The 26,659-nt window shown below is 42.2% G+C and overlaps 1 protein-coding gene across 15 annotated transcripts in view; it reads left to right on the top strand.

Annotated features, from left to right (window-relative positions):
- The window catches only part of ATXN1 (ataxin 1), a 399,420-nt gene that overhangs the window by 226,811 nt on the left and 145,950 nt on the right, over positions 1–26,659 (top strand). For 14 of the 15 annotated variants that reach the window (XM_060163642.1, XM_060163630.1, XM_060163629.1 and 11 more), the window contains one exon: positions 20,328–20,456. The gene's annotated coding sequence lies outside the window, so the exon portion shown is untranslated. Of the gene's footprint in view, positions 1–19,748; positions 19,963–20,327; positions 20,457–26,659 lie in introns of those variants that run through there. The other variant, XM_060163640.1, reaches the window with a different exon arrangement.

Raw genomic sequence — 26,659 nt, forward strand, 5'->3', positions numbered from 1 at the left:
AAGAAAAAAAAACAGCAATGCTGCTAGGTGACTCTGTAAGCATGCAAAACTAGAACTCAATCTTTTCTGAGGGATACATTTGTGAAGAACCTTCCCTTCGCCTTATACTCAGGCATACATTGTCAATTATAAACTTGGCTTTGGAGACTTCAGTGTAAGGAAGTTTCCATACAGTGAAAGTCCTTAAACACTAAGTAGTGATTGAGCCCATTTCCCATAAAGGTTTGCTAAGAAAAATACTTGTCCTGCCTGTTTGAAGTTCAGTCTTTCCTAGAGGCATAAGAAACCATTCAGGGTTCATTCTGACTTTGCAGAGCGGACCCATCTGTCCATCCATTTATTTCTTCATGAATTTCAGGCACCTTCTATAGTTTAGAGAATTTCTAAGCATAATGTAATAGAAAAGCTTTATTTTTATCAGTTTGGGCAAGAAAGGGAGGAATAGCGACAAATATTTAAACCAAAAACATTTGTATCGCTGTTACCTCAAAAACTGGACAAATCCGTATTGAAAGTTCTTAACCAAATCTCATAGATTTGATTTAGGAATTCCATTATATTTTAAGACTCAAAGCATGATGATCTGTTTCTGCAGTGATAATTTGGGTAAGGAAGAGAGGGTTCTAAAGAAGCAGCCTTAATATATAATATGGGAGGAATATATGTATTTGGTCGCCAGCTGGTCGTTTGTCTACCCATCCATCCATCGTTTAATTTATTTTTACCATTATCAACTTAATACAGTGTTATCAGTAATCACAAGCATGCCCTTTACTCTCTCAGCATAGAAGAGAATTAGGTAGAAATAAGTACTGCAAAAATATTTTTCCTCTTACCTTTAAGTTACAAGCTTTGCATCCTAATTAGGCCCACTGGGCAGAGTTCATCACTTTGACTTCCCTAAAACAGATACTAATACTGTTCATTTCACATCTTTGACCTGGGAATTGCAAAGTGATTTACCAACTGTAACTCATCCATCCTCCTAACACTTCTGAACAAGACATCAGAATTCTTGAACTCAGCATAAAAATAGGTTCTTTGTTTTCCAGAGAATCTAAATGGTTTGCTACCATTAAATAAGAAGTGAGGAGAAGAATTAAAGCTAAAATTGTCCTTTTCTAAACTACTGCTTGGTGACCTGACCTACAGAAAATGTCTTATTTTCTGGAAATTAAAAAGGGGGGAGGGGGTGGGCAAGCATCAGCTTTGCTCGTGTAAAAGTATTAAATAAGACCATACTAGAGAAAAATCATTAGAACCTCCAGATGACCATTTTCCTTAAAACACTTTCTTCATTGGATTCGGTTCTTAATAAAATGAACTTGAAAATGATACAGCCTGCTTGCTGTCGCCCAAAGGATGAATCACAGCATGTGAACAAAGGAAAACGAATCACCAGCTAAAAGGTCCAACCTCCCTGTTACCCTGGTAATAGTTCTCCTTTTTCCAGGGCTTCCAATGGTCTTCCATTCCTGTGTAACTCAGTTTATAATAAACCCTGATGCCAAGATTTTTTGGTCAGTTCCCTGCCCAAACCACGATCCTCTCAGCCTGGGAGTAGGCACTGTCCCGCAGATGAAGTGAAAAGGAGAATCACAAAAAGAGGATTATTTCTTCTGGGAGGAAAAGGGATAGTGTACTGCTCATTGTGACATCGTTCACAGTGCCTGGGTCTGTGGAGGCTTTTATGAGAAAGCAGGGATTTTTATAATTCACTTAGTCTGGCAAGTGAAGTAACAATAAAATTCCTTAAATGTCTAGAAGATAGAAGCACAGCAGTTTGTTCTCACTCATCTGAAGTTATCACCGAGACCCTCATTTGCCTTCTCCCTGACGGTGCTTTTGGAATGAGGGCCTCGTGACAATGCTCACGGGTTGGTTATAGTACAAAATTTCAGGAAATTTAAATACTCTGTAGACAGTCAGCTGCAGTTTCGTTAAGGAACAAAGCCTACTTTTTCAGCACATCTGGCTTGTGTTCATATTAAATGCCACCCTCCCCCCTTTTTATGCAAGGGGAAATCTCCAGATCTCATTGCTGTGGCTAACTTCCTAGTAGGCTGCTGGTGCCCTTATTCCTTCCTGTGAAGCCCACAGGTGTTCTTTACCTTATTAATTTTAAGATTTGGGATGTCCAGCCTACCCTAATGATAGAAACTCAAAAATAGGACTGATACCAGCATCCTAGGCACACCTGATAGGGACCTTTTCCATGCTGTTTACTTATTTCTTGGTAAAAAAACAAAATCTGGTGGTATTGGTGCTGGCTGGTTAAACTTGGTACATGGTAGGCATACTGATGAGTCAAGGTTGACATATGGGTTGCGATGTGCTTGCTGCCTTCTTTCAGTCAGGGCCGGTTGCCCACCTCGTGTTTCTAGATATCCAAGCTGATCACAGCCGAGAGGGAGAGCTTTAGATTGTGTCTGGCTGAGTTTTGGCCCCTTGCTCAGTGATCTAGGCTCCCCAGAGGGTGTACGTAGTTAGCTGATATGAAGTGGAAGGTAGTATCTGTGATCCAAGTCGGAAAATAGAACGAGAGCTACAAAAGTGGAAGCAGGGGAGCTGAACACAGGAAGAGGTGGGCTCTTCCCTTCAACTGGCCCCAGCCAGCCGTGCAGAGTGGGTGGTATCTCAGCTCTTCCCCTTGAGGACTCTTGGCGAAGCCAGAGAGGTACTGAATGTTGGTGCAGGAAGGAGGTCAGGAATATCTTAACCCTGTTTGAATGTTAATTTGCCCTGTGTAATTTACACACGGTGAACCTGAGGCTGGAGCAGTGCAGACTTTTAGGGGGTAGCAGTTAGCATGGGATCCCAGCCTGGCGTCCGGGTCACCTGCTGGCCTCTACCAGCCACCAGAATGACTTGTCACCCTTTTTAAGTCCTTCTACTCTACTTTGCTTCAGAGTCCTCTAAGTGTAAGATCAAAAATGTGATCATGAGACGCAAACATTTTAAACTAGAAATCTAACTGTACAAATGCAAAATACATACCGGCTTTCTCTGATTTCTTATCCACTGATGATAAGGTGCTCCATAGATTTAATGATTAGTTTCCTGGGGGGATGAAAGACATGCTCTCACTTTTTTTATGTGCTCATGATATATAAAACCAGTCCTAAGTTCAGAAATGTTAAAATGTGGAACATAAAATCATCCGGGTATCACATATAAGCTATGTGTATTAGGTATAGGCTCTTTGACACACATGCATCTGTTTCTTAAAGGCATGCATTCCGTGGAGCCCCAAAGAGTCCTGGGGTGAAAGCTGACTCCTAACAGTTCCTGTTAATAGAGATCAGCGAGGGCTTAAGAGAAAAATCCAGAAAACTCATTTCTAGCAACCTAAACTGCTAGCTAGTAGCTAGGAAGTTTCACTGACCATATGTCTTGACCACATTTCGCACTAAGGGAGGTCCCAAGTGTGGATGAAAAGGCGTGAGATGATATACAGCAGGTGGGGCAAAGGGGAAGTGAAGAAGCTGGCGTGAATGTACTTAATGCCACTGAACTGTACACTTAAAAAAGGTTAAGATGGTACAATTTATGCTCTGTGTATTTTGCCATAATTTGTAAAGTACGTACCTATATATGTCTATGTATACTTATATAAATGTTTTCCACGGGTTGGATGAAAATGGTTCAACCCACGTCACTCATCCATCCATCCATCCATCTTCATTCATTCACTCAACAAACATTTATTAAGCCCCTACTATGCGCTAATACCTGTGCTAAATTGTATTGTACAATTGAAAATACAATATACTCTCTGTCCTTGACTTATTTACAAGTTAGTGTACATGAATGCCACATGAACAATAACTACCACCCATCATGGTGAGGCAAAAATGAATGCATATACGGACTTAAGACAGTACCCAGCTATGCAGCGTTGTGGTGTCTTGGCATTTGTCATGTAGGTGAAGGACATGAAGGGCTCACGTGCTGAGGGACAGCTTGGATAAAGCATGGGGAACAAACAGGTGGTGCATAATGCATGCAGTGAACAGTTGGCACTCCATTATTGATGACTTAACGGTGTGTCATGTGGCTGGTGGAGTGGTGAGCTCATAACGCTGTGAAATAAAGGAGTGAAGGTGCAGAGGGTACTGTATGCCATGTTAAGGACTTCAGACTCCCCAGACCAGTGGCCTAAGGATTTCTCAAAGCCTCCCAGACGCCTCCAGAAGTCTTTGGTGGTGATGCAGGGCAGGTAGCAGGTGGAGAAACCAATAGGTCAATGTGAATAGTCTGTTTTATTTATTTTACGTATTAGGTTTCCATTGATATATAAGATTTCATTTGAAGGCACTCTTCTGACTTAAAAAAACACATTTGAAAATCACTGGTGATGAAGGATCACCAAAAATTATTAGAGTTGGTAACAATTATTTTATGTTTTAAAAGGCAGTATTCAGAGAGATGAACATGTTTTCTCCATTTCTGAACCTCACCTAGCAGCACTTTGCACATCATAAATATTCAATAAAATGTTCAGTGGGAATATTTTAGGGATATGACTTGTGTACTGTTGCCATAAGGGTGAATTTAAATAACATATTGCCCAGTAACTCAAAAGGAATTTGTAGAAATATAAACTCACTTTCCTCTCATTCTCTTTTCCTCATGTAAAATTGTACTGCAGTCATTTTTTTTTTGAGTTTCCTGTCTGTTGTTGAGACATTAGGTTTTATAGTTTGATACCTTGGACCTGGTTGACAATCTGATTCTGTATGTGGGATTGAACTTGGTGGAAAATAATAGTTGTATTTTTTAATGCTTACAGTGATATTCTGGGCAAGTTCTGTTTCTTTCTGGACGGAAGCCAGAATCCTACTGTTTTTCAATTTGTTTAAATGCAGCAGCTTATACAACATATGTACGTGTTCAGTGGAAGATAAAGGATATCATTATTTTTAGCCTATTACAAAGAAAACCACATTTTTCTCTTAAATCTCTTGATAAAAAGTAATTTGAACACAATTTCTGCACAAGTCATTTTCAAGAGATTGGCTGTCAAGTGTATTTTTTTAAAGTAGCACTCTCGTAAGAGCCAATGAGACTGTGCAAATTTAGACATATTCTAAGCCTGGGATATGGTTGAAGATGTCAGTTTTTAAACAGCACTTTGAGAAGTAGTTAGCTTAAAAGTATAGCAATTCAGGGCACACAGAGAATGATTTTGAAGAGTAAAGTCTTGATACACTGGAAAGAAAGTTGACAGATTCACTACAATTAAGAGACAAGCAGCTACAACTCCCACTTGTGAAAACTTTTCTCATCAAACCAACTTCTGACACTGGCCTAAGAAAACCTCCAGCAAATTCTTACTCCTTTCCAGCTCCCAATCTGTTGTATAGAAATTCTCCCAGTTTCCTTACATAGTAATACACAGATACAGAATTAAAGCATGGCAGCGCACTGCCCCTAGTCTTTCAGATCTATGCAAAATGACCAGACTGAAATCTGTTTTCCTACAGGCCTGGTATGTGTGTGTGTGTGTAGTTGCACACACATTCATGTATGGACCCACACATTTGTTTGAGTGCAACAATTAGAAAGAGGAGGGAAAAGTGACTTGAAATTCACTTCCCAGCTTCTCCTACCATAACCAATATGTTATATCAATTCTTTTTTCTACTTTCTACTATGGTGGAAAGGCTTGTGAACGTGTCCCATGCTTTGACAGGCAGGATGATATCATGTGGAGGTTGTGTCTTCTGTACTCTAAGAATAGGACTATTTAAGTATGGGCATTTTTGCCTGATATCCTTGGGTCTTTCTGTTTCCCACTGATTGAGCTTGGTAATCAGATTTAGGCATGAGACTAAATTCACACGTGAACGAAGTGTTAGTTTCCTCTGTGTTCGTTGCTTTTGTACCACAATAAAGGTGTTTCATGGCCTGTTGCCAGTCTTATCCCATACTGGAGAGAATTACTGTTGTCCCACCATCTCTGGAAACCCTACCCAGCTACAGTTTTGGAGTCATGTCATACCTTCCTGAATTCGGGTGTACCCCTGAGGCCCACTTTCCTTGTATGGAGACGCTCACACTCATTCACACACCCACGTACATGCAACAGAGAGAAAGAACAGTGAATAGCAGGGACAGTGCCCACCATTCTTTTCTGTATGTATTTCCGAGCCCCATCTTGCAAAATGGGTGCTGGATGGAAGATGTACAGTTGCTGTTTCCCCCATGGGCCCCAGTACCAAATTATATGACCACATTCATAACTTTTGGCCCCTTTAAAATTACTGAGAGAGACAGCATAAATGATAGACTTTGGGGTTGGAAGAATTGCGCTGAAAATCCCTTCCCTGCCACTTCAAATGCTGTGATCTCGGGCTGCTGCTTAATCTGTCAGAGTGTGATTCCTCCGCAGTCATTGATAATAATAATAAAAATCTCCTGGGCTTCCCTGGTGGCACAGTGGTTGAGAGTCCGCCTGCCGATGGAGGGGACACGGGTTCGTGCCCCGGTCCAGGAAGATCCCACATGCCGTGGATCGGCTGGGCCCGTTAGCCATGGCCGCTGAGCCTGCGCATCTGGAGCCTGTGCTCCGCAACGGGAGAGGCCACAATAGTGAGAGGCCTGCGTACCGCAAAAAAAAAAAAAAAAAAATCTCCTTTCCCATGGTTTTTGGGAAGATTAAATGAGAACGACTATAGAGAACTGTTTTTGTTAGTTTTAATCTGAAATTGTAAAACTTAAAAAAAAAAAAATGGATGAGTGTACATTCCTAACTGCCTGCGAGCAGTGGCAGGAAGGAGCTGACTTTTGAGACCTGGAGGAGTAAGTAGCGACCTCAGATGTCTGACTGCAGGGCGCTGGCTCCCCGCCTCGCCTGCATATCAGAATCCTGTTGCCTGGGCTGCACCCCAGACCAATTAAGTGAGGAGCTCTGCTGGTGGATCCCAGGCAGCTGTATTTTTAGAGCTTCCCAGGTGATCTCAATGTGCAGCCAAGGTTGAGATATGATGATTTAGAGGGATTTGAAAGTCTCCAGTTCTTCTGCTGGCTGACTGGATGATGCCTAGAATTCTACAACCTATACTTTATTCTTTCTTTTTGCTTAAAACAAGGACTTAAACATCATGCTAGAAAAATATTATACCTGACTTACTGTGAGCTAGATTACTAAATTCTCTGCAAAGAGCCAGTATTAATAAGCAGGTATTGGGGCGGGAGCAAGAACAGAGGTCTCTAGAAAGCTGAGGACAGGAGCAGCTCACTAGAGCAGAAGAAACATGGCAACAAATGGAATGAAAATAATGGAAATCCCAGCAATTTCAAGCTATTTGTTGCTTTTGGAAATTAGTCCTTGCAAAAGCACCACCAAGAGCTTGTTGACTACCCCTAAAGCTCAGGATTATGGCCCTGGTGAGTCAAGGTTCTTGAAAACTTGCTACATTCTCAAAATGTGGGATGGGGAAAACAAGTTTATTCACTTGTGTTCACTGTAACCAAAAGTCAGTTAAGTAAATTTGCAAAATGGTATATATTTTTGGAAGAAAAAAACACTTTTTAAAAAAGAATGAACTAAAATCACTCCATATTCAAATCTCTGTGACCTCTATTCAACAAGTGGTGCCGGGACAGCTGGAAAAGACACATGGGACACATACAAAAGAATGAAGTTAGACCCTTCACACCATATGCAAAAAATTAGCTCTAACATTTAGGTTGTTAATCCATTTAAACTATATAACTGTTAGAATAAAACATAGGAATAGATCTTCATGACATTGGATTTGACAATGGATTCTTAGATATGACGCTAAAAGCACAAGTAACATAAGAAAGTAAATTGGACTTCATCAAAATTAAAAAAAAAACTTGTGAATCAAAGGGCACTGTCAAGAAAGTCAAAAGACCACCCACAAATGGGAGAAAATATTTGCAAATCATGTATCTGATAAGAGTCTAGTTTCTGGAATGTGTAGACCTCCTAGAACTGCACAACCAAAAGACAACTCAAGTTTTAAATGGACAAAGGACTTGAATAGACCCTTCTCCAAAAAAGATGTACAAATGATCAATAAGCACGTTGGAAGAATGCTCAGCGTCTTTAGTGGTTAAGGAAATGCAAATCAAAACCACAGTGAGATACCACATTATGTCCATCAGGGTGGCCATAATAAAAAGTTAGGAAGATAACATATTGGCAAGGATATGGAGAAATTGGAACCCTCATAAATTGCTTTAAAATTGTGTAGCCACTGTGGAAAAGAGTTTGGCATTTCCTCAAAAGGTTAAACACAGAATTACCATGACCCAGCAATTCCACTCCTAGGTATATACTCAAGAGAACTGAAAACAGTCATTCAAACAAAAACATCTACAAGAATGTTCATAGCAGCATTCTTCATAATGGCCAGAAAGTGGAAACAAACCAAATGTCCATCAACTGATGAACGGATAAACAAACTATGGTATATACGTGCAATGCAGCCAGTGTTCAGACAAAAGAATGAAGTACTGATCCTGAAAATGTTATGCTCAGTGAAAGGAGCCAGGCACAAAAAGGCCAAGTATTGTATGATTCCGTTTAGATGCAACATCTAGAATAGGCAAATCTATAGACACAGAAAGCAGACCAGTGGTTGCCAGGGGCTGGAAGGGGGAGGGAATGGGGAGTGACTGATGGGTATGGGGCTTCTTTGGGGGATGATGAAAATCTTCTGGAATTAGGTAATGGTGACGGTTGTACAACATTGTGCATGTAATAAAAACCACTGAATTGTACACTTTAAAAATGATTTAAATGGTGAATTTTACCTCGATTAAAAACTCTCTCTCTGTCCCCATCTGTTCTTCACTTTTTCACTTTTGGTCTTAAACCAACCCCTTAGACATTACTAAAGGATCTTGTTCTATCATTTAGCCTTTGTGATTCCACTCTCACCCTCTACTTTTTCCCCTCCAATGTCAGCTTCTGCAGAGAGTCATCTACACTGGTCTTCACTTCTTACCAGCACCGCATTCATCACTCCTCCTCAGGCTTTGGTTCCCCAGCAGAGCCAGGGGAACATGGCAGCCATGTAAAAGGTCCCTCTGCAGATTGCACACCTGAGCTGGAAAGTTCTGCATCTGCCCACGCAGCAGCTCAGGTGCCTCCCGCTTTACCCAAGAGGGCTTCCAGTTGCTAAAATTTGAAATTGGGTTTCAATGGACTCATCCATCACAGCATCACCACAGAATGTAAACTCTTGGGGACAGATGAGAGAACCCGCATAGCCTCTCCTGGCAGGCCCAGGTGACTCCTGCAAGCTCAGTACAGTGAAAGTCACAGGTAGGAAAATGTAAATTTGTATGAGAAGATGTAAGGCTGTTACAGAGCTTAAGTCCCTTTCATTCTGGATAATAGTCAGCTCTGATAGCCTTGGAGGTTGATCTCTGAGCCGGCAGTGGTCTTAAAGTGGAAGGAAGCTGTATTCAACATTCTCTTAATGTCTTTCTTCCCACCCCCTCTTTTTCTGCTGGGGTCAGCAGAAATTGGGAATCTTTTTTTCCTTTTAGATCAGTATTAGTATGATTATACTGAAAGACCTGTATGGGAGGAATGCTGAGATCTGAATTAAAAATAGCGTTTTCTGTCCTCCCACGCACAGCACTTGAGTGCTCTGAATGCCTTTTATAAATGCAGACTTTCTGCCTGGCTAGATAAAAGAAGCTGTCACTTCATTTCCATAACGAAGTCATTCCCAGGAGAATTCCATTGTTTTAGCAATAGAATTTTTGTAAAAGGCCTCTTATTTTGCCTGAAAAAGGTAACAAAAATGAACTTTGGAGAGCTTATTCGACAAAACAATTAAGGAGTGAGATTTTTCTCCTCTTTTGATATGCGAGGAGTTCTAAGTGTGAGAATCCCCTGAGCCATGATATTAGGATAAACCCCCTAAACCTGGAAGAGGAAGATGGTGGGGAGAAAGTTGTTATTCCTTCTTCAAGTAGGAATGGGGGTGCGCCATTCCCTACCATGTGGGTTCCAGAGGCATGTGACAAACAGGTGTTGCTAATTCTAAAGAGTTTTAAGTTTATTTTTAAAGTGATGTAGGAAACTTTTAAGATCCTCATTATGTAAGGAATTTCCGTGTGATTTTTAATGAAATGTGATCAGGTATTTTAATTGAGTTTCAGGACTCTGCAGGCCATCTCTGGCTGTATCTTGCTGGGGTCCTGTGCTAGTTGATAATTGATAGTTGATATTGCCCTTTATTTGACCTTAAAACATTGTCGCAAGTGGCATTGTTACTGAGTCCAAGCTCCTTGCTTGCTGCAGGACAGGCCAATAAATTGAGAGACAAGTTGTTGAGGCCAGGAATAGCAACCTTATTCAGAGAGCCTGCAGACCAAGAAGATGGTGGATGGTGTCCCAAAGAACCATCTTGCCTGAGTTACAATGCAGGCTTCTTTTCTACTAAAAGGGGAGGGAGTGAAGTCAAACATTTCCTGGTTCGGGTCAGCCTCCCGATGTGTTAATTTCTTCCTTCCTGCAGTCTTTGTTCTTTTTTTTAAAAAGTGTTTTCAGTCATTCTCTAATGTGGTTTAATTTATTTATTTTTGCTGTGTTGGGTCTTTGTTTCTGTGCGAGGGCTTTCTCCGGCTGTGGCAAGCAGGCGCCCCTCTTTATCGCGGTGCGCGGGCCTCTCACTATCCCGGCCTCTCTTGTTGCGGAGCACAGGCTCCAGACGCGCAGGCTCAGTAGTTGTGGCTCACGGGCCTAGCTGCTCCGCGGCATGTGGGATCTTCCCGGACCGGGGCTCGAACCCATGTCCCCTGCATTAGCAGGCAGATTCTCAACCACGCGCCACGAGGGAAGCCCCCTTCCTGCAGTCTTTCACAGGTGGGTGTGGTGAGGATGTTTCCCGTAGCTAAACAAAGGTACTTTAGCTTAATGCTCATTACCTGGGAGGCCGGGTTCCCAGGAATGGGCCATTATGTGTAACTGAAGCTTATAGGCAACATTCCTTTGGTGGCGATTAACTTGTAATAGAATATACAGAGTTTCTTCCCTCTTACGGAATAGGAGGTACTTTGTTATACAGCATTACTTGTATGTGGTTCAAGTAGGTATGTGTGCGTGTGCCTGCTCCCAGCCTCCCTCCCTGGTGCTACCCACACCCTCCACGCAACAAATCTTTGCTCCAAATACAGTATCAAATCTTCAACTCCATGTTCATAAAAAAAAATAATTGTATTTCTCAGTACTTTCCTGGCACCAGGTAACCCACATCAAAGTCTACCTGCCTTTGGTGTTTCAACAGGTAATCCCTAGATTTAATGCCAAGTGGCATTTCTGTTCCTTGGTCTTCGGAGCTGAGACCATTGAAACCTCAGTTTTAAGCTAGAATAGTTTTGTTAAGCCTCCTCCAAAAGAGAAGTTTTAAATAGTGCCTTTGTCTTCTAATGCTTTTGTTCTGATTGCATCAGAAAGTTGTGATATTTAAACAAGGAGGCAGCGACCTGGAATAGTATGAAAAAAAGGTTAAAATACAGAGTCATTATATTTTTGGCTTTCAATTTAATAAAACGTACAAAAAGAAGACAAATGAGGTTGATTTAATGTAATTATGGCAATCCTGTTGATCCAAACATTATGCAACGTTGGATAGTTTAACTGTTGCTGATTTTGAATTTGGGGAAATAATTCTGTTTTTCAAAAGATCTTTGAATAGCCTTTAATCACGTAACGATACTATAACTTTTTTTTTTTTTTTTTTGGTGGTACGCGGGCCTCTCACTGTTGTGGCCTCTCCCGTTGCGGACGCGCAGGCTCAGCCGCCGTGGCTCACGGGCCCAGCCGCTCCGCGGCATGTGGGATCTTCCCAGACCAGGGAACGAACCTGTGTCCCCTGCATCGGCAGGCGGACTCTCAACCACTGCACCACGAGGGAAGCCCAATACTATAACTTTTAAGGCGTGGTTGAAGGTCCTGGTTGAAGCCATGCTTTTACGTAGAAACATTTCATTAAGTAAAAAGGAAGTCATGGCTTTGATAGGATGCTTCCAAAGTTCTGCTTTTAATACCTTTGGTGAATTCTGTATCTGTCCAAAAGCATTGGGCTGGAGAGTATATGGGGATTCTGTCTTGTCATTTTATAATACTTTGACTTACCATTTGGTATTTTGTGAAGTCAGGCCCAACAGAATACTTGAGGATACTATCATACAACTCCTAATATTATGGCAAGAAGAGAATGAGAGGCACATATTCAAATTTTTTTCTGAGGATTTTTACTAATTTTGTTATAAAAAGGAGAGAAAAGTAGAGTAGACACAGAATGAAATGTAAAGCCAGGGGATTCCTCGCAGAGGCTACTCAGGAACCATAACAGCTCATGATTTATAAACGCTTTATAAGCGATCAAGGCATGGAGCACAGGCTCAGGCCCCACCGTCCCCATTTTTACCAGGCGCTTCTGCAACACCCGGACTGATCACTGACGTTCTCCAGCAGGCATGAATAAAACTCTCCTCCCAGGAGAAGGTGTGTGATGGCTCCTGGCAGCCTGAAAGGGACTTGTAACCCAGGGGATGTGGAGCCGCAGTGTGGTCTCTAAGCTTCTTGATCCAGATTGTTCTGTCTCCTGAGCCACAGTGCCTTCTCTTGGGCTTTAGCAACCCCCTTTGGAAGCAGAGTATTAAACAGGGCCAGGGAGAAATTGTCAATTAGGAGCACAAGCCATCTTGGTCTTTAAAATCCTAATTTCCTGGAGACGTCATTCTATGGCTGTTCAGTGCAGATTAGGTAGATCTTGTTTATTTTTTCCCTCTTCTTCTCGATATGCAGACATACTTTTCTCTGGGTGGATAATTGTGTTTCTTAGCAAACTTTGCTTTATAGCAGTAAGGAGATATAACCAGCATACAAATACAGACACCTGCCGCGTCTATATGTGTGTGGATAAAGCCTTACCTTTTGTGATAAGCTGCGCTGATCCTAGGAAACAGTGGCATGGATCAACATGAATTAATTTTTATTTTAACGTTTCATCATAGGGTTTTTTTCCTAGCATGTTTGTCTCTGATGATATGTTCTTTCGGCAGATGCTCCTTTTAGTTTTCATCACCTAAGCACAAACCAGTGAACATCAGTAGGAAATGTCCCAAGTGCGTGCTAGACGTTCAGGGACTGCCAGTTCGGAATAAGATTTTACAATGGATACATCGCACAGATTACTGATTTGTTGATTGAAGAGGGATGGCATGATGTGATGATGTGATTCTTCAGAATACCCTAGGTTTGGGCTTCCTCCCACTGGTCAACTCCCTCTAGCTCCTCTTGAAGTCTTACTGTGTTGCCGTTCCTGGGAAAGGGGAGTTTTGGCGCCCCCCCCCCCACCATTGCCAGGGATGCTCCCTTGTGAGCAGGGTGGAGACAGAGGCTCTGGACCTGCTGGGCTCAGCTGGTCCACAGGAGGCTTTTCTGAACTCTACAGTTGGCAGCAACCTTGGCTGCTCTTTTCTCCCTCAGAAAGAAAATACGAAGAGTCAGCTTTGGGCCTGAGTTGGAAAAAAAAAAAAAAAAGGCCCTTATAGAGCATTTCGTCAGTTGACTGAGCAGTTTCCATATTGGCTCATGTCATGATTTTTCTCCAAGCCACCAGCAAGGAGTACTCCTCACAGAGTAAGGAGACTTGAGGACACGTCAGAGGGAAGAAAGGAAAATACCACCTTCTTGGTCAGGTAATCAACAAGTATTCGTCAAAGGGTTACCCTTTGCAGAAGCACTGTGGCACTTACAAAGAGAAGACAGACACAGACCCTGCCTTTGCAGAGTCCACTACAGTCTGGAGAAACGGTGCCTGTTTGAGGATGAGGAATAAAATGATTAGTATCCTCGGGAAAAGGAAGAAAAACCATAGGAGTTCACATCCAAGAAAAAAAAAAAGTACTTCTGATTGAGAAAGTTGTAGCACAGGAAGATGAAGGAAAGAGTGATTGGAAAAGGTAGGACTTGAGCTGGTCCTAGTAGGTACAGCTTGAATTTTTACATAGAGAGTAGAAATGTGAGCTCTTGGAGATGAAGAGATGACCTCAGGTTGGCTGGTACAACACGCATAAGGGGAGAAGTGGGAAATGAAGTTGGAAAAGCATGTTGGGGCTAGATGGTAAAGGTCTTAAACATCAGATTTTAGGAGACTTCCAGCAAGCTGGAGGAACCCGTGAAGGTGCAGCATGGAGAAGTTGTATAATCTACTTTAGGATCCGACAGGGATGGCTCAGAGGTTTGCAGGGAGAGTATTGAAGGCAAGAAGACCATTATCAGGCTGCCGTGAGAGGACAGAGTCTGCGCCAGCATGGCAGCGTGGGCGTAGAGTGCATGCTTAATGGGACTTGACAACTGGTAGACTCTGGGAGAAAAGAGGAGAAGACAACTGTGCCATTAGCATGAATCAGAAATAAAAGGAGGACTGGTTTGGCGGAAAAAAATAGAACTTTTGAAACAGACATAATTTATTTATACTGCATATATCCAGCAGCTTACTGGGGGAGAAGCCAGGATACAGATTTAAGAGTCATATGCAGCACAAGGAAATTATAGAAGGAGAAGAGAGTTGAGAACGTCACCTTGGAGAGTACATAGCCTAGGGTTAGAAGGAATAACAGGAAGGGACAAAACCCAAGCAAGAGGAACAGCAGTCAGTGATGTTAGGAACATCAGAATAGTACTGTTTCAGAAATCAAGAGTAGTACTGGGACATTTTGGTTGCAAGAGACAAGTAAAACTCAGAGTGACTTAAACAAACAAAAAAAGAATTTATTGTATCACTTATGTATTAGTTTTCTATTGCTGCAGAACAGATTATCATAAACATAGTGATTTAAAACCACCATTTCTGTAGGTCAGAAGTCTAGCCGTGGCTGAGCTGGATTCTCCACTCAGGGTTTCCTAAGGCTGAAAGCAAGGTGTTAGCTGGGCTGCATTCTCATCTGGGGCTTGCCGTCCTTTTTCAAGCTCCTTTGGTTATTGGCAGAATTTACTTCCTTGTGGTTGTAGGACTGAGGCCCTTATTCTTTTGCTGGCTATGGGATGGGCACCACTCTTAGCTCCTGGTGAAAGCCATGCCCCCCTCCCACCCCCAAATGTGTTCTTTCATGTTTTGAATCTCATTCCTGGAAGAGCTTGTCCTGGAAGGGCTCGCCTTATTAGGTCAGGCCCACCAAGGCTGGGCTTTCTGTTTTAAGGTCAATTGATTTGGGATGTTAATTTTATCTGCAAAATCTTTCACAGCAGCAGCAGCACCCAGATTGTGTTTGATTGAATAACTAGGAGAGGGTGTGTGGGCACCAGGGGACAGGGAATCTTGGGAGCCACTTTAGAATATTGTCTATCACAATGTAACTAAAAGATACAGGAATGAATGTAACTTTTGGCATGGCTGCATCCAAGGGACCTCACTGTCATCAGGACTCAGACGTTCTGTCTTTCAGCCTCATCCCCTGCTGCAGAGCTTCACCCTCATGTGGGCTTTCCTCACAAGGTGGTAAAATTAGCTCTGAGGAGACCATGCTTCCATGGAGAGGGCATCTCATTCCTCTTAGTTCCAGCCAGTCTGAGAGAGGCCTTTGATGGGTGTGGCTTTGGTTACATGCCCATCCCTACATCCTGTCATCATGGCAAGAGGGATATGTATTCTGATTCTCCAAGCCTAGATCATATGCCCATCTTTATTTTTAAAATTTTATTGAAGTATAATTGATTCATTATGTTGTGTTGATTTCTGCTGTACGGCAAAGTTACTCAGTTATACATACATGCTCTTTTTATATTCTTTTCCATTACGGTTTATCACACGATATTGAATATAGTTCCCTGTGCTGTACAGTAGGACCTTGTTGTTTATCCATCCTATATACAATAGTTTGCATATGCCCATCTTTGGGCCCAAGGCATGAGGTCAACCCAGCCCAAATAACAAAGAAAATGGGGGAGAGGTCATTCCAGAAAGATGCTGTCCAGGCAAAAATGCTAGTTCACTAAATAAAAAGAAAATTTAAGGAACTACCTTATCAAGTATTCTAGGAGAGTCAGTTAGGAAAAGGCCACTACATTTAGAAGACAGGGGGCCATTCCTGGCCTTTAAAAGAGAAGGAAGTTTACTTAAAAAAAGTGTTGAAATCAAACTTTAAGGGTTTTAAGAGGTACCCGATGAAATACAGTGTTGAATTTATACTACACTTTAACATGTTTTATGGTGAACAGGGGAGCGGTGACAGCCATTTGGGAATGTATTAGGGTCTGGGGAAGATCTTTCAGGGATAGCAATGATTACGTTTTAGGCTGCAAAGAAGTTTCTGGTAGAGGGGGTGAAAAGATTGTAGGAGAGACAGAGGGCAGAATTGACCCCAACAGGACTTGGAGCCAGTAGGAGACAGACTAAGAGCCCCAAAGAGTTTTCACAGATTATAAAGTGGTGTGGGCTTTTTGGGTTGTTTGGTCATTTGTCACTTCTTTGGAAGGAATGATACCTGTTTATTCTAATGTACCCATCTTAAAGTGATTAAATATACTCAAGATCCATTAGCCTCTGTCTGGCCATGTAATTGACAGAAAGACTTTACACTTAGAGCAGTGGTTCCCAAAGTGTGGTTCCTGGACCAGAAGCCTCAGCATCACCTGGGAACCTGTTAAAAGTGCAAGTTCTTTGGCCTCACCTCAGACCTCCTAGATCAGAAATTCTGCGGGTGAGACCCAGCAACATGGTTTCACAAGACCTCCAGGTGTTTTTGATGACGGTTCAGGTTTGAGAGCCACTGCCTCAGAGCATCCGCATCTCTCCTCCATGGACCACGAGGGTTTCCTTAATGGTGGCTTTTGAAAAGCTAGGAGAATCGAGGATAAAGGCTCCTGGTGCTGGGGGGAGGGGTTGTAAATCTTGAAAGGAGATGGCAACTGCTCAAAAGCCATTAGTGACCAAAAATATAATGGATTGGAGGAACAGGAGAGAGAAGGGTAAGTTATAACTTAATTGTTCCCAAGTTCATGCAGGACTTTCACTCGGATGATAGGCATGTAGGACCTCCAAGTCCCTGGAGGGCAGAAAAGTGAGAAGGGCTTAAATTATAGCCGTAGAGTAGTGCTTCCTTTGGCATAAAGGTTAAGTCGTAGAACTGGTTTGCGATATGGATCATTTAATTTAAGTGCAGGCTCTTCTACTCAGCACTACCAGGAGGCTGCAAAAGAAGGGCATGGCAAGGTTTCTTTCATCGAGGAGCTTGTAAACTTTTGGAGCCTTTCAAGGCCTACATTGTGTTTTTATACTTCACTGGATTTATTTAACAGTGCTGAGTTGAAAAGAACCTCGGGTCAGAATGCTCGCTAAAGGCTGTAAGTGCTGTGGGCAGTCAGGGGAAGGAGAAATTGGCGTTGTGGCACTTTCATCTCTGGCCGGAGGATGCAGCTGTCAGCCTGGCATAATTTCCCAGGTCTCATGGCAGGGTTTTGGACCACTCGGCTTCAAAAAGTTTTTCTTCTTGCTCTTTCTTCCTGAGTTTGCTAAAGCTTGTCAGGACTCCTAAGTCAAAGTGAGGGTTTGGATTTCACGACTTTGAACTTGGAGGATTATTAATATTTTGGTAGTTATATGAGGAACCAGATACTTAGGAGATACTGCATTTTATCCGGTGTCTTGAATGTAAACAGGCTCAAATAGACGTTTGGCATATTCTTTTCAAACAGACTTTCAAACTTACTCCATTCACAGGAGAACATGAATGAGCCTGTCTGAGGATGCCTTCGTTTTGTAGGATGAAGAAAGCAAATTCCTGATCTTCCTTAGTGGAAACATTAAGTTGCACCAGCTCTGGGATGGTAGGGAACAAGAAGACAGTTCAGATGAACACAACATTTCCGTCGCTTTTTATTTCTGTGCACCATGCTGCATACCTGGGTAAATATATACCAAACCAAGAACCAAAAGCGAAGGTGCACAGGACACTCTAGAAAGTGAGGAAAAATACCATTTCGGTCCAGGAGAGAAATAATAAAAACATCCTAATAGTCAAGAGGAAGCCAGCAAATTTGGAACCTAATAGAAGGTACTAAGAAGTGGTTTTTTGTTTGTTTTTAGAAGTTTACGTGTAATATGATCTGTCTTTAGCCCTTTTAGGGGAGGGTTTTAAGAGGAAGCTTCGTTTTATTTCATTGTGATGATGGGGTTATTTTTGATGAATTAGGAAGCTAGAGTCTTCCTTTTCTGTCACATCAAGTGTCATGCCTGCACTGAATAATGTTCCTCTAGCAGAAAGTACTAGTTTGTTGCTCTGATGGCCCAGTAGTTGGAAAGAAGAATCATTTCTTATTTCAAGGTATTGAGAACAGTTCTGTTGTTCATTTCTTGATCAAGGAGACCCAATTGAAAAAAAAAAGTCAGGGGAAAAAGATGAAATAACAGAAATTAATTGTACAGGTCTAGTCAGCGCACTTATATAATGCAGAGGCTGTTTCCTCTGCCCGGAAACTTGATGACTGGTTAACTCTCGCTCATCGTTCACTTCCCTGTTGAAGTGTTACTTTTGTAAGAAAGACCTTTCTTCTAAGTGACGTTACCCCATTATGGGGTGATTGCAGATCACAGTGTTTATTTGTCCTTCTTAATGCCTATCTGCTTTTCGAATTTTATGCAAATATTAAAAATAGTATACTCTGATTCTTTAATATCTGTTCCTCTTGCAGCAATGAGCTTCTTAAAGGCACAGTCCTCTGTTTTGTTCACCATTATGAACATAGAACCTGGTGGATATAGTAAGCACCAAGTAAAAATGTGTCCAGTGAATGAATGAATAAGAAAGCAGTTTGTACACTTGAAACTAATATGTTTTATGTCAGTTATACCTCGATTAAAAAACACTTTATAAACTGAATTCAGTATAAAAGTCATGGTTAATTGTATTAATAGCAGACACCTTTCTCCCTTTCGTCCTAATTTTTTCTCTGCATTTTAAAAAATTCTTTATTTTGAGGTCTACTTGTCAGTTTTTTGCCAGTTCCAAATCTAAGATTTGATATTATTCATTCTTGCCTGTTTTTGAGATAAGAGATCACATTTTTCCATCGAAAATATTCCTATACCCACAGTGCTAATTCTGGGATTCCCATTTTTGTTCAATGTACGCTTATGACTTTGAAAGAAAAACATGACTGGTACTTGTGGATGATTTATTTGGGAAGCAAACAAGATTCCAGCGTAGCATTTAAATTCTGTTTCTTGTCACCCCCAAAGCCACTCCGGTAAGCTTCCATACCTCAAGCATGCTCCTCAAAAGTACACAAGTCCAAATACCTTAATAATATTGGCCCAGGAAAAGTTTTTCCTGGCCCTGTCTTACAGGAGGGGGAAAAAAAAATCAAGAAATCCAGGTGTGGAAATTATTAATGAGATATTGAGAGTAAACTTAATCAGGATGTGAATAGGTCTTTTCTTTAAAAGCAACATACAAACAAAAATCACCCAGTCCTTTTCCATCAGGGCCTCAATGTGCCACTTCGGTGGGTGGAAATGGCAAATGGCCAAGTGGAAAATTTCACAGCCCTGCAAATGTCCAGTGCACTCAACACTGCAGAACAGCAGTCCGAGGGAGGGGTGTGGACCAAATCATCATGTTCCTGCACATGCCTCTCTCACCAGTTTTCATCTCCTTTTCCTGTTCACTTCCTGGTCCAGGCCTTTACTTTTCTTCTCCCTGAGATTCTAGATGCCTCTGTTTCCAGTCCTCGGCTTCCCTTGACCCCTCGGTGAAAGAAGAAACATTTGGACGTTTGGGTGCCCCGGGGATGGTTGATATGGGTGCCTTGCCAAAGCTGGCTTTTATATTCTGGCTCCAAGCTCAGTAACAGGCCTCTGACTGCTAATAATCCTTTGTGTTTACGTGGCGCCTTTCTTCTCGGGAACTGTGAGTGCTTCGCCAGAGTGAGCTTACTGGTCTTCCCAGCCACCCAGTGAGGTATGAAAATGGCAGAAGGTGATCGCTCTAGCTCCCTCCTCCTTGCAAGAGAGCAAACTCAAGTAGCTTATTTTGAGGCTGTGTTGCAAGTGTGCGTCTCAGCTGGGTTGCCATCTGAAGTCTCCCAGAATTGGCTTCAACTTGGGGTGGGGATGGGGGTGGGGGAGAGGCTTGGCCGCACCGTGCTGTCTCCTGGGACAAGAGCAAAAATACTGCATTTCCTTTTTAAGCAAAGCATACTGGAGAATGGTCTTTGGTGAATTATCCATCAGTCTAATTGATCGTGAACTTCGTTTGTTGAGACAACGGGGGATTTGACGATGTATTCACCTTTCTCTTTTTCTTTTGTTCTGTTCCTATGCTAGGTACTTCTCCCTTCCCTGTGAAAGGAAGAAAGAACACGCCTGGGCCCAGGAGCGCTCCAGCTTCTTCTGGGAAGTCTCCATGGTGAAGGACAGGTTGGGGCTACCTGTGAACCGTGCACAGTGAATGTTGTAAGTTAACAAGATTCGCTTCTGCAGCGACTTGCCTTGTAACGATTTGTGAATCATGGGATGCAGGAGCCAGGGTGCTGAAGTGGTATTAGCATTAGCTCTAGGTGATCCTCCAATTAATTTCGTGTTTTTTTAAGGGGAGAGGTTCTGTTTTTGTTTACCATGAACTTGACTTTCTCTCAGCTTCTGTGGGGCACTGCTCATTATCTTCTTATGGATCAAGTGTGGAGAAGTGACTCTTTCAGTGTAGGAACGCCCTTTTCTCCTGGTGCGGTCACGCCCTTTCTCCTGGTGCGGTTAATAGTATCAGGTTCAGAGCAGCCTCTTTAAACTGGGCTCTGGCAGTTCTTTTAGGTTGTGGGTAGGAGGTAAACTCTTCCAGGCTAAGGTTTCCCAACCAGGATTTTCACCCTGCAATTATTTTATTTATGTGACGTTTTTGATTGGAATGAAATGTTTTTCTGGCTTTCAAAAATCTGAGGTATGCGAGTACAGTCAGCTGTTCGGTGCTTCTCTTGCTTAAAGTTGGCTGATTTATTGCTTTTTATCAGGCTACTGGGTTGGGATTTTGAGATTAGTAGTTTTTGTGTGTCAGCTGCTGGTCACCTTTCATGAGGAGGTTTAGGATCCAGTAATTGAAGGGAAGGCACGCTATAGGCTTCGAGAAGCTTGTCCAGCACAAAACTTACGGGTTTGCCCAGCTCTGCTGCTTTCTGGAGGTTTTACCTCATTGCTAGACTGTGTCATAAAAGAAAAAAAAGTTTAGAAGAGTTTTGACCAGGAAAGAGTAAAACTACAGGAAACCCAGGCTGGCCTATGAACATATTACCTTCAAATTTTAGAAAATGAAGAGCCAGCTTCGACTTGGTTTTTTTTTGTGTGTGTGTGTGTAAATGTATATTTTAAATATATAATATATATATAGACACAATATATATTGTGTGTATATGTATTATATATGCAAATATGTATTTATATATATAATACACATATATGTATGTATATATGTGTGTGTATATATATAAATAACTTTATATTAAGTTTTCAGCTTCTTAATAATTTGGTCAAGAAACTTTTCCAGGCATATACCACCATATGTTTCAGTTATGTGAGCTATTTTGAATGAGCAAAATGCAATAATATGAGGGCATATATCGGGGGAAAAGCATCGAAAAGAAAGATTTCCACTGAGTTTTTATTTCTTGGTTTTCTAAAAATTTGTATTAAATATGCATATTTCTCCATACTTCCTGAGGGTTAAATAGTCGTATTAAAATAAGCTTATTGAACTCAGAATCTCCCAGTGCCTCAGAGTAAATGGATGTGGAAGATGCTGGTTTTTTCATGTACTTTCATTTTGTACATATGCTCACATTGGCTCTGGTAGAAAGTATACAGCTCCTGGAATTACTGACCTAAATTCTATTCCTGGTCCTATGGTCAAGTAAGTCTGCAACCTTGGGCAAGTCACTGACCCCCATGAAGTGTTGGTTTATGAGTCTGTATATTGCTCTATGCTACTTGTTTACTGATGTCGCCATCTTGGTGTGGGCTCCGCAGAAGGAGCAGAGCCTCTTGTAACACACTTTAATCTTACTAAAAAACATCTCATATTCTAAAGGTTGCTACCACTCTTGAGGAATAATTTGCGGGTCCTGTTGGATCTGGGTGCTACAGTAGCAGTGTGCTTTTCTTGAAAGTATTTTCCCAGTCAGGCAGCTCGTAGAGTGCACTTCTGGTAATGTTTTTTAAAGCATTTTTATCCTAGGAAACAAGTGTCTTATGGCAAAGTGCTTTGGGTTTCAGGTTACATTTAAAAGAACACTGCAGTTACTATAATCAAGATAGCTTTTGTTTCGAATTTGGTGTGTTTTTTTTTTTTCTTTAAACCATAGCTTTGAACTGCTTATGTGATAACCCTGTCAGATGTCAAACATGAAGTGAGGTTTTTGAAGACGTTCCAAGGTGTAAACCTTAAGATGCCACATGGCCAACTTGGAGTCATTTTAAAATCTTTCTTTAAATGGAGTGGGTTGAGAGAGAGGAAGAAAATGCTAGATTCTTTTGAACTCCTAGAAACTTTTTCTTCCAAATTGCGTTCACTTGGGGAGGTGGGGAGGTTCCAGTTTTCTCAGTAACTTTTGAAATTAGTAACCTTTTGTAATCTTGGTGCATTTTTACAACACTGAATTCACAGTCTCCTCTTACTTTGGTGTCCTGGGTACCCCAAAGCTGTGCGGTTTTAATCGGGAAGGCAGGAGATTTTCAGAGGATGTGTGCTTACACGTAGATGGGGTATGATAGTGGGTAGAAGAACATTTGAGTAAGAATCGTGGCAGCCGTTGGCATTAGTGGTGTCCATCCTCAGCAGCCCTTGCACACTGTGCCCTAGACTCACTACCCGTGTAGTTCTCCTCTGTTTGCCCCATTAACCACCTTTCAAATCTGCCACCATCTTTCTAGCAGATGGACTTTGGTCCTGAAAGTGTCTCAGATTGGCTGTAAGGTGCGGTATCTTATGCAGAGAGGAGTGGCAAGAAGACTGACCTAGGAGTCGGGAGACCTGGGTTTTACCCATGATGCTGCAGTTGCCTGTATAACCTGGGGCCCCCTAAAGCCCTGGGGACCCATTTTATCCTGAGTAACATGAGAACGTTGAGTTTAGTGAGCTCTGGTCATTCTTCTGGGTGTCTAACATTGCTTCAAGTATCAGCCTAGATGAGGCCGACTGGACCTTCGTTTTCCCGTTTGGCTTCTAAGCGTCAGTGATTTGGTACAACTTCAGTTTACAAGTGCTTTTAAAACATTGAGCACAGTCTTGTGGTTAAAAAAAACAAAAAAAGAACTATTATGTCTGTCACCATCCCGTTACCCTTTACAGAGGACCCTCCCAGGGACCATGGGACAATTGAAAGGTGTTTGAGTGCTTTCTGAGAGTAGAGTTTTAGTCACTTACATTTAGGATCCATACTTGTTGGTCTTCTTGAAAATTAAAAATGAACCACTTTGGAAATTTAACTTCTTAAAAATAGTCCACCTCTGTACTCAAATATTAGTATATAGGTAAGGAGGCAGCGATCTGTAATTCTTTCCTAAGCTTCTCTTAAGCTTCCTTAAGTAGGTCTTCTCCATGTTGCCTCTTTAAAGCAGCCTTCCCTGGCCTATATGAAATAACACCCACCCCACCCCTCTCATCCTCTAGCCTACTTTATTTTTCTTTGAAGCACCTTGCATATTATACATGCATTTGTTAATCAGCCGTCTCCTCAGTTAGACTGTAAGCTCCATGAAAGCAGGGATAATCATCATCATTATTCCTGGTGAATCAACACCACCTAAAATACTGTTTGTCCTGTAGTGGGCATGCAGTAAATATTTGTTGAGCGACTAAGCGCAGAATAAACATATGCCCAGGCTTCTCACGTGTGGGCCTGAGCCATTCAGAAAAGGACCACAAACATGGTTCTGATGAGAGCTGCTTCAATCTCATAGGAGTTTGGTCAGGTAGAGGCAGGCGTGGAGAGACTAGTTCATTGTATTTTCCTTAGAAGTAGATGTTAAATGTTTATGACGTGTATAAGTCAATGTGGGAAAGGAAGCCGTTTTTTTTTTTAAAAGAAGGGTTTTATAGAACTATCAGTAGAGTTTGGGGATTTTCTGATGCTTGAATTCTACACTGTGTGTATTCCTCTCCTTTTCCATTTGAGTGTTTTGCTGTATGGGTTGTTTGTGAACGGCCTGCCCTGGCATTCTGTGAAGGGTTGGAGTGTTGCCTTATAATCCTATCACTTGATCACTGTTCATGTTGACATCTATTTTCAGAGTGGCAGATGGACTTGGAGTGCCAAGGCTACCTAAAAACTCACCGTTTACTGAATAGCATCATTTTCATTTTCTTTTCTTTTGGTTGATACACACTTTGGAATTAAAAAAAAAAAAGTGCACCGGTACAAACCGAGTCCACTGAGCGTTCCTCTGGTGTGCAGGGAGAAGTTGACAAACACTTTTTTAGGGAGGCATCATCCTATGTGGCTTTTGAGATCACAGGGGTCAAGGTTTCTTGAATTTTCTGTGTTTATTGACCGCTTTTCAGAGTAACTGCTCTGAGAGCAGGAGTTACATTATTCCTATGAAGAAATGGAAAGACTCAAATAAACACCTCTGTGCCTATTTCGACAGCATTATGCTGTCTTTATAAGCTTTGAAAAATGGGAGCTGAATTTCTAGTCTCCAGAGTGAGGGAATTATACATACACACTCTAATCAGAGCAATTGGGGAATTTCCCTGTGTGTCAGTTTGTACCTTTTAGATTTGCCACCTGTGATACCAGATTTTTTTTATGATCTCTAGTGCTATCATAGAAAAAAAAAAACTTAAGTAGATAAGGGGATCAGAAGGAAAGGGGAGATTTTACTATTCGATAAATGAGGGGGGGAAGTCTCATTTTTTTAAATCCTGGCTTGTAATGGCCCTGTCAGTGGGCCTGCGTGTTATAAAGGCAAAGGGGCTCTCATATTTCATGCAGGTACTCTGGGTGTTCTTTGTGTAACCTCGAGTCTTCTGGAATTTTCTCTTTCACCCATGTCTTTCCCTTTCCCAGGCTTCCTCCAGTTGCTTCTTACTGACGGCGTCACTCATTCCCGGCCGTTGCTGCCTTGCAGTTGGGTGGGGGGCCTAGCATGAGCTGCCACTTCTGAGAGTTGACGTCAGCCCTACTTGCTGAGTCTCGGCAGAGGGCAGCCCATCGCAGGCACCCCCGTCCCCTCGTGTCGTCTTCCGCTCGTGCTCAGCCTGCTCCCCTCAGCATTTCGGAGGGGAAAAGGGATATACTTGGAACCCTCAGAAAGTGTGGAAGGACAAATGTTCTTGTACCTTCTACAATATCCATGTCCTGTGGGGGAAGAGAAGGTGTCCACAGCCTGGTCAGACTGCTTTCTAACTGAGTAGTTGCTGTCACGTAAAAAGGTTTTATGTTCTATTTAAGTTTCGAACTCAGTGAATCCTATGTGTGAAAAGGTGGTTGTGTGCCAAGGTGTGCTCAGGTCTGTTAGGGATGCAGGGATGGGTAGTCTGCATTCACTGCTCGCTGGGATTTTCCTCTCTCCAATCACTTTGGGAGGGGCAGAGTCGGGTGCTGCGAAAGGGGTGATGAGTAAGATTATTCAGATTTGGGCTTTCAGGGAAGGGAGGCTTCACAGAGTGCTGAGCGTCTGAATTAGGTCTTGAAACAGAGGCTGGATTTCAACGCCGTGTGTCTGTGTGTGTGTGTGTATTGAGAAGGCGAGGGAGGGAGGGAGACATGATAAACCTAGTCTTTCCTTTTTTTTTTTTTTTTTTTGCGGTACGCGGGCCTCTCACTGTTGTGGCCTCTCCCGTTGCGGAGCACAGGCTCCGGACGCGCAGGCTTAGCGGCCATGGCTCACGGGCCCAGCCGCTCCGCAGCATGTGGGATCTTCCCGGACTGGGGCAGGAACCCGCGTCCCCTACATCGGCAGGCAGACTCTCAACCACTGTGCCACCAGGGAAGCCCCCAACCTAGTCTTTTCTTTAACCGCTTTCATCTGGGTAGATGAGACCTCAGAGCCAGAAATGGCTTTCCATCAGGAATGATGAGCCGTGACCACTGACAAGGACATAGAGTGGGGACTTGGAGGACATGGGAACCATTCTTCTTTAGGGTCATTTTATATAAATATTTATAGGCAAAAGCTGAAGCAAGAACTTGGGCCACTTAAAGAAACGGTGCCTCCCCAACCCGTGTAAAATGTAGTGTTTTCAGCTGAACTTCGGACAGAAACCACACCCGAAACTAAAAATGTATTTCTCAAGTGGTGTTTCTTTGAAGCACTTGCTGTGGAAGAAGCGGTACACACAGAAAGAAGGAAGGGCGAGGATGACTGGGTGGGAGTGCTGCCCTGGAAGGGGAATCTTAAGCCACGGAAAATTCTTCCAGACAGAGATCAGAGATCGATCAGCTCTACCATCTTTGTTATAAAAAATATAAATGAATATGACTGTATAGAAATGACTGTAAATCTTTTCTCTCCAAGTATATCATATCATTGTATTTAAATTATTTTCATTGTTCCTCTAAAAGATTGTTGTTTCTCCTTTGCTTTCTTAGAGAAAAAGTAAGGCACAGATAGGAACTAAATGACATTTTGTCATAAAGCCAAAACAAAATCTGATAGCTATCAGCAAA

Source organism: Lagenorhynchus albirostris, chromosome 10, assembly GCF_949774975.1.
Source record: "Lagenorhynchus albirostris chromosome 10, mLagAlb1.1, whole genome shotgun sequence".
NCBI lineage: Eukaryota > Metazoa > Chordata > Mammalia > Artiodactyla > Delphinidae > Lagenorhynchus > Lagenorhynchus albirostris.